This window comes from Rattus norvegicus, chromosome 4 (assembly GCF_021556685.1).
Source record: "Rattus norvegicus strain SHRSP/BbbUtx chromosome 4, alternate assembly SHRSP_T2T, whole genome shotgun sequence".
Lineage (NCBI taxonomy): Eukaryota > Metazoa > Chordata > Mammalia > Rodentia > Muridae > Rattus > Rattus norvegicus.
Window position 1 is genome coordinate 20,274,783 of NC_141537.1, and position 9,227 is coordinate 20,284,009.

Below are 9,227 nucleotides of genomic sequence, written 5' to 3' on the forward strand. Positions count from 1 at the left end.
AATTAAGAAAATGCCTCTGTAAGATTGGGTGGCAGGAAAGACTGTAAGGTACTTCCTTAACTAGTGACTGATGGAGGAGAGCCCAGCCCGTAGTGAGTGGTATCATCCTTGGACAGGTGGTTTGGGGTTCTATAAGAAAACAGTCTGAGCAAGCCATGAGGAGCAAGCCAATAAGAAGCACCCCTCCATGGCCTCTGCATCAGCTCCTGCCTCCAGGTTCCCGCCCTGCTTGAATTCCCATCCTAACTTCTTTCAAGGATGAGCAGTGCTGTGGAAGTCCAAGCCAAATAGACCTTCCCGCCCCAATTTCCTTTATGTTCATGGTGTTTCATCACATCAACAGAAACCATACCTAAGACAGGCAGGATCTCACATAGTCCATACTCTCCTCACTATGTAAATGAAGATAGCCTCATCTCCCTGTATCTGTCCCCCATATGCAGGAAGTATAGCATTGCCAAATCATATACCTAAAATCCTTAAGGAAAGGAGAAATCAAGACATAGGGAAAATATGACCAAAACTGAGACCTGACATTACTATACATTATAAATTGATCAGCCTCAATGTATCTCCCTAGAGTTAGGAAAACCTATATTCTCTGAGTGCTTTTATATTGTACCCAATGTCAACCATATATTTATATCATATAAATATACAGAATGAAGTTCAAATATTTAGATATATTTTTAAAAATAAATTGAGTTATAGAAATCCAAATAAAAGAAAATTGTTGTAATTATCATGACTAATGAGCTCAAAGTAACATAGAATAATATAGACAAAAAGATGAAGGGGTGGTAACTTTTGTTAGAGAAGAGAAAATCAAATAACAAAACAATTTAACAAGTAACAATGCAATATTAACAAAATACAAGACTTCTGTTATCTTGCTTTTTCTTGACACCTCATAAATTGGTCCAGATGAGTCTTAGCATCTACTATATTGTATTGAAAATGGGATTTGACAAAATACTGAAGAACATTGCTATCTAGAGTGCTATCAGGCATGGAATATTGTACTTTGAAATGTTACTCTGTGATTTCTCTAAACTTTGTATGGCTATGGATATATGACATTTGAAAACATGAGAGAGAGAGAGAGAGAGAGAGAGAGAGAGAGGGAGAGAGAGAGAGAGAGAGAGAGAGAGAGAGAGAGAGAGAGAGAGAAGACACTTAGAGATTATATACGTTCTTAAACTTTCTAAGGTCAGTTTTCAAACATTGATATTAAACCTCTGCTTAACTTAATGAAGTTTTCTTATGTTTTTCATCTGTTCTTGGCAACAGGTATTAGGTCCCAGCTAAAAAAAATAAAATATATACATCTAAATCAGTCGTTCTCAACCTGTGTGTTATAATTGCTTTGGGTGTTGATCAACCCCTTCATAGTGGTCACCTAAGATCATCAGAAAACACAGACATATACATTATAGTTTGTAACAGTAGTGAACTTACAGTTTTGAAGTAGCAATCAAATAATTTTATTGTTGGGGGTCATCACAACATGAAGGTGTGTTAAAGGGCTATAGCATTGGGACAGTTGAGAAGAACTAATATAAATTAAGATTATTTAAAAGTGTTTGAAGTTATAAAGGGATCACATTTCCTAGACATTAAACTTAAATTTAAATGAAACTTTATTCAGGCAATTACTTCTTACTAACTTTTTTTTTCTTATAAGAAGATGGCTTCCCAGATGTAAAGTCATGATCTTGGTGTAATTCAATACTGTAACTTCTATCTATCTGCATCCAAGAGAAATGAAACAGCTCATTGTTGTTTTACCCTAAAATTAGATGATGGTTAAATTTCTTCTCTGTTGCTGCCTCAAGAAGCAGTCGGGAGGGACACTGTGATTCTAGCTGGTCTAACAGGTATCTAAGAGCCTGAAACTAGATCCTGGGATTATCAGGTTTTTAATCCAGTCGTAGAATCCAAAGAAAAATGTGTAGGATACCAGGAGGTGAATGCTATGTGAGTCCCATAAGATATTATCATGGATTTTGTTTTCAGTGTTTAAAAATACCTTCTTCCCTGGCTTTTCTTGGTTCTCTGTCAAGGGCTTGTGATGGCAGCATTCCTTGCCTTTATCTCCCCTTCACATCTCTTCCTAGGTACTAATCAAAGGCTTCCTTTCTAAACAGAAAACCACTCATGCATCTTTGGAGTTTTTAAGGTAGGTCACATGACAGGTGTATCCCAAGTGACTCACCAAATTAAACTCTAAGAAGCCAGATTGTTACTCTTACCAATTCCCTAAAAGTGGTTATGGTTACCTCTCCAGAGGGTAGCAATGAAAACAGGAGATAGAAACAAGACAGGCAGCTCAGGGCACAGACCCCAAAAGCTGTAGTTCAGAGATTTCCTTGCCCTGGCCAGGATTCTCAGAGGGGAGCTCTGGTTTTTTGTTCCTTCCCAATAAGCATGAGAGTAGAACATCCCAGATATTACTGTTAATAATTCCTTCTCCTTTAGGCTTAGAACTAGACCTCTAAATTTTCATGATAAAAATATATACTAATATCATATACACATGGTAAATGATATATTAAAATCACATATGTAAATCTTAACATATATATAATTGTTTTAGAGTTCTAGGAAACCAATCTGGGACCTCTTCAAGAGCAGCAAGTTTCGGGAAACAAGTGCAGAATACTACAAGAAAGATGACTCACTTTCAATGATTCTGATCATTTTTTATAACTCGGTGAATCATCTATAATTTTGTTTATGATGACTTACTTCTATTAACTAGAATGATAAAATATTAATAAGCATGTATGAGTCTACAGAATAAGGTTATCACAATGATATAAGAAAGAAAAAGAGGGCTATGATGTATAGTGGCATTATAGAAAACTAAATTGATCCATTTGAACTTCCTTCACTTATAATTTTATCTCCGCTCAAACATTAAGCTTGACACGACCTTCAGTGAATTTTCAAATAAGAATGGGTTGAAAATGTAGAAGGTAGCACCATCCTAATTTATATTTCAATGAAATATCATTTACTGAATAGAAAATTCTATCCATGACATAACATTTTTCATTTGGGAAGTAACACCAGATGCACAAAAAACAAATTCTTTACAAGTGGTATAAGTCATAGTCTATTGACCCTAAATCTAGTAGGTAATAGAATTTCACTTGTCTTGAGAAAAAGAAGGAAATTAATTTCATAAGAGCCAAGAATTAAACCAATAGATTTTTAATCTTATAGCTCCTAAAAAAGGATTAGCTAAATTCCATAAAACCCACTAATATTCCCACAAACAATATGGTTGCATTGTACTATTAAAAAAAAAACTAAAGAAGGTTCTGAAGGCATAGTCAGAAACATTGGAAAATACCACCCATTATCTTTAAGCTGAGATTCTTACAAGAGCAGATGACATGGTATCCAGAGGTTGTCTGTCTGCAGTAGGATTCACTAACACACCACTTATCAAATGTATGAGGCTTTCATGCTCACAGGGATTTAGCTGGCTTCAGTTTAGGTTGTGAAAATTGAAAAAAGACAGGTGTGGTGGCATTTGTCTTTAATCTAAGCAGTAAGGAGGCAGAGCCAGGCAGATCTCTATGTGAAGTCAAGACCAGTCTGGTCTGCATAGTAAACTCTAGGTTAGCCCTGACACATAGTGAAAACCTGTCTCAAAAAGGTACTGTAAAAATACTTATATTAATTAATATTAAAAATGAAAACAACCACTTTATAAAAGCTAGGCACTATATTGTCACTATCTGATAGATGGTGGCTAGCCCAACCTGGGTGGTAGAAAACAAATTAGGTTCCCTAGAAGATCAGTAAGCTCATACCTGCTCAGCCCTGTCTTCTGCTCCAGGGATTATCATGTCTGCAGAGAGACTTCCCTTTTCCCTTCTTTACTCTTTATAACTCTTTTTAAATTATTTTAAATGTAATTTTATGTTTGCTAATAATATTTATATTCTAAGCTATAAGAACATCATAAATGAAACATTTTGATACTTATCCCATTGTTAGGAAATATAACATTATCAGCATGCCTCGTGTCCTGGAATTTGAGATAGTAGGGTCTACAGCATTTTTCTAAGGAGTCTGAAGACATGTGTTGTTTCATCACATAAGTTAATGCCTTCATGGCTCAATGCCCCAGTGTAGGGGAATGCCAGAGTGGGGAGATGGGAGACAGTGGGAGGGGGGGCACTCTCATAGAGACAGGGGGGATAGGGGGATTGCAGAGGGGAAATTGGGAAAGGAGATAACATTTGAAATGTAAGTAAAGAAAATATTCAATAAACAATAATCTGCAAAAACAATAAGTTAATGCCTTCATTTTTTGAAACTTCAAATCTGTTAAGACTCTGGTAGACAGTACCGAACGTTCACCAATAGTCTGCCAACTATTAACTTTTCCAGCAACGTAATTGATCCGTTCTGTCTTGATCAAACCCATAAAAGAATGGAAGGTGGGGGATATAGCCTAGAATACAGTACTCTAGTGAAACTGTACAGTTGACAACATGTCATCATTACTGAATTGGTTACTATGAAAATTCTCTACAGATAGGCTAGGTATTGGTGGTATAGAAATTAAACATCTATATCTTCATATATTGGATATCCAACGTCCCACTAACAGAACAAACTATGTAAGTTTGATTCATTTCAGTTCCATTCCATGGTTATAGAAGTCTTCTTTTATTTGTGTTTGTTGTATTTTTTGAGACGGAGCCTTACTTTATGATACAGGCTATCCTGAAAAGGCACAACAATCCTCTTGCCACAGAGGCCTGTGTGCTGAGATCACAGACTTGTAACACCATGTTGGTAATAGCTGTGTAGTTCTAGTAATACAAAAATATTTTATTTTATATGATTGAGTGTTTTGCCTACATGTGTGTCTTGTGTGTCTGTGTATCATACGTGGGCATGGTGCTGACAGGGGCAGGAAATGAGTGTCTGATCCCTAGAACTGGCATTGTAGCTGGTTCTGAGCTGCCCACCATGTGGACCCTTGGAATTGAAAGCAGGAACTATGAAAGAACACCCAGTGCTCTTAACCACTGAGCCATCTCTCCACCTCTAGCTGTGGAATTCTAGTGAAAATACCACATTAAAAAATTGTACTTTTTCTTAAAATTTTAAAATTATGCATACATAGGTATATATTTTAAATGATTAGAAGCATGGTGAAAAAAATATATTTCACTATACCGAGGATCATTTTGACAGAAAAGAAAAAAATCATGGTTTCCATTGTTGAAAGTGTGTTTGCTCTTATGAACAATATTTTCAAAGAGGTCAATTTCATCTTTAATAAATATAATATATAGTCTATACAATTTAAAAGATTTCAGTGGAGAGGCCTTAAGTTACCCTCTGTCGCTCTTTCTCTTTGTATGCATGTAAGTATATTTACATATACACACTTGATATATACACTGTCCACATAGACTCTATACATATAAATATATACATGTATCTATGAGGAGAGTGGGTAGATGAAGATTGCTTCGGAAGCAAGAAGTCTTGCAAAAATTGTTAGGCCCACAGAAATTCCATTCGGACTGCCAAATTTGCATTAGTCCCGCCCACAGTTTGAAATGTCACCCCACCCTCTCTTTGCCATCTGCACTACCACCTACTGATTCCTATGTCTTTAGTCTTAGAGAACAGAAGCATCTGCCTATGACAGACACATTCAGACTCCCCACTCTTACCCCCACCCCACACCCTACCCGGTCTTACTTAGGGTTTTACTGCTCTGAACAGACACCATGACCAAGGAAAGTCTTATAAAGACAACATATATTTGAGGCTGGTTTACAAGTTCAGAGGTTCAGTCCATTATCATCAAGGTGGCACAGGACAGGCAGCTCTGAGAATTCTACATCTTCATCTGAAGGTTGCTGCTGGAAGACTAACTTCCAGGCAGCTAGGATGGGGGTCTTGAAACCCATGCCCGCAGTGACACCCTACTCTAGCAAGGCCACACTTCCAAATAGTGCCACTCCCTGGGCTAAGCATATTCAAATCATGACACTCTCCAAAACACAGATTTCTTTTTTTTTTCTTTTTTCTTTTTTCATCTTTACTAACTTGGGTATTTCTTAGTTACATTTTGATTGTTATTCCCCTTCCCGGTTTCCGGGCCAACATCCCCCTAACCCCTCCCCTTCCCCTTCTCGATGGGTGTTCCCCTCCCCATCCTCCCCCCATTACCGCCCTCCCTGCAACAATCACGTTCACTGGGGGTTCAGTCTTGGCAGGACCAAGGGCTTCCCCTTCCACTGGTGCTCTTTCTAGGCTATTCATTGCTGCCTATGAGGTTGGAGCCCAGGGTCAGTCCATGTATAGTCTTTGGGTAGTGGCTTAGTCCCTGGCTTAGTCTCTGGTTGATTGGCATTGTTCAAAACACAGATTTAAATGAAAGATTAGGAAATACATTTTATTAAGTCAGGCTATGTGCACATGTATACATACATTCACATATGTGTATTTAAGGATGTATATAGTTGGAACCAAAAATCTAGCACCGTAAGGTGTTCAGGTTGGTCACCTCCTCCTGCCTTTGTGGATTTCCCCCGATTTCATTCACTTTATGAGAACTGAAAAGAGACTATTTGTGATTTATCTAAATTTGCTTTGATGTATCCGTGACATATGACCTGTGCATATTTCTTAACTTGTGTCTACTCAAAAACGTGTCTACTGCTTTAGTGATTACCCAGGGCTTAGAGTGAGGAGGGCATGTGGGAAGGCTCTATAGGGGTGGAACAGGGAGTGTCTCTGAGGTTGTTTGTGGTAGTGGAAGGAAATAAAGCAAGAGAGTATTTTGCTCAACTGGGTATATCAATAATTTTTCTATTATTTGAGCAAGCACCAAGTAAGACGGTCACTCTGAATTTTATTTTACAGATCCTACCAACTCTTGCCAAGCAAATCTTCGGGTCTTCTAGGTCAGTATCTTCTCTTCATGTCTCTCAGGATGAACAGTGCTAGGACCTTCCTCATTTTTCTGAAGATTATTTATTTTTTCCCATTGGATCTACTCTTAAAGGCAACCTTATCTATAATACAGTAATGTTCGACAGCATCTCAATGCACAAGTTGGGAAACACACGGTGAAGTATAATTCAATAATAGCAGGCCAAGCAATCTAAGATGTTTAATCTCCTTGATGTTTTAAAAACCATAGGTTGTGGAAACAACCCTGTTCCCATAAAAGAGAGACGTTGGGTCTACCATTGTATTTGACATTTCTATTTTGTCACCATATACTTATGACCTAAATTGTTCTGCTTTAAAACTTATTTACCAACCTGTCAAACTCTAGGCATCAGAGTCTAGGAAAGCATAGAATACCCTTACTCCTTGGTCTATATGTAACTGCAGTGGTTTCTGGACCGATGTCTTAGTACTCCTATACAGGACAGTCATGGTGTCTTTTCTCATCTTTCAAGTCTTGGAAGAAGAATACTCTTGGAGTAAACACAGGATACCTTTTTATTACTGCTGTCACCGATTGATGTGATTGGTTGTCAAGTTCCAACAGGGTGTAATTAAACTATATACATTCATTGTACTAAGTCTTTTCTGATTTCAATTCATTAGATACAGCCTTTCTTTTCTTTACAACATATCGTGAGTCATTAACATATTTAAACAAATAAGCCTTATTTGTTTACCTTGTAGTTTTTGCATCAGGATGTGGTGTTTGTACTTGGTACAAGGTAGCCTGAGTTTAGTGGCTATCTTTTTTGAAACACCAAAGTTTAGGCAGGCTGCAGGACAGTAAATATAACTACTGACAGTTGTCATACGAGAGCTGGATGATGGAAAACTCTTGAATTAAAGACCATAGTAAAGTTCAGGAGGCAGCCATAAAATGCAAAACTGGTCCACTAGAGGAATTCTTGGCCCTTAATGCATCCTGTACTTGTGTGGACAGAGGAAGGATCTGTGTAACTTTAAAAGAATGAGCAAGCCAAATAAATGTGAATGCCCCAGAGACACACTTCGAAATGAGATTGAGTCTCAGATAATGCTATGAGTGCATTGTTCGGTCACTGTCAGCTTTAAGCTACAAAAGGACACAATAAAATTCCTGTTGCAACATCTATTATTACATATGTATGTGCCAAATGGAAAGTTATGGAGCTCAGATAAAGAGACTGTGCAATCATTCAAGCAAAGACAAGAGTGGTTTTCACAACAGTCACAATACGTGGTCAGCAACCAGATTTTGAGTATATTTTATTTTTAGAGACATTGGAATATGCTGGAGCTAAATAGTAGCCTAAGACTTAGTTAGGACTGACAGCAAAGACTTTGAACTGAACAACTGAGTAAAGGGAGCATTTATTGAAATAGAAAATGCAAGAATACTACAGATGTAGCTCAGTGGTAGAGCATTCAGTTAGCATGCATCAGGAATGCCATGGTTGAATCCACAGCAGTTATATCATAAATACACACACACACACACACACACACACACACACACACACACACACCATATCACACATTTACACACAGGAATGAAATTGCAGGAACAGGCTTGAAGTAAGCATGAGGTCAATATGTCTGATGCTGCTGTGATAGTTTGGAGAACTAGTTTAATTTTTGACTTTTTAATTTGTCATCCAGTAGAAATGTTGAGTGGGCCACTGAGTCTGCAAGCTCAAGTTCAAAACCGAGACTTCAGAAGATATTTTTGACAGAAATTTAGAGTCTATTCTCTGGATTCTTGCAGATTCCATTATGTTTTGATTCTTGTCATAAGGTACTAAGAAGAGATAGGGAAGGTCCTTTGTGACATCCTGCTGACACTCTAAATTCTCCATTCCAGCTAGTCCCCACAAAAGACTCATAGATATCATCTCTTCTGGCTGTTCTTCCTTTACACTGGCTCTCCCTGTCTAGACAATGCCTTCCCCTCATTCTCTAGAGAATCCCATGGGAGACCTTTCCCCTCAGCATCATCTTTCAGGACCGCATACTTCATTCTGCAGCCCAGAGACCTCCCTATCTCAGTTCCCTCTGAAGGTGGGAGAGGAAACTTTCATAATGCTTTTCTACTTCCTTACAGACAAAAGAAATAAGATGTTCTCTCTCTCTCTCTCTCTCTCTCTCTCTCTCTCTCTCTCTTCCTCTCTCTCTCTCTCTCTCTCTCTCTCTCTCTCTCTCTCTCTCTTCCCCCTCTCTCTTCAAAAATTCACCCAGACTCCCCCATA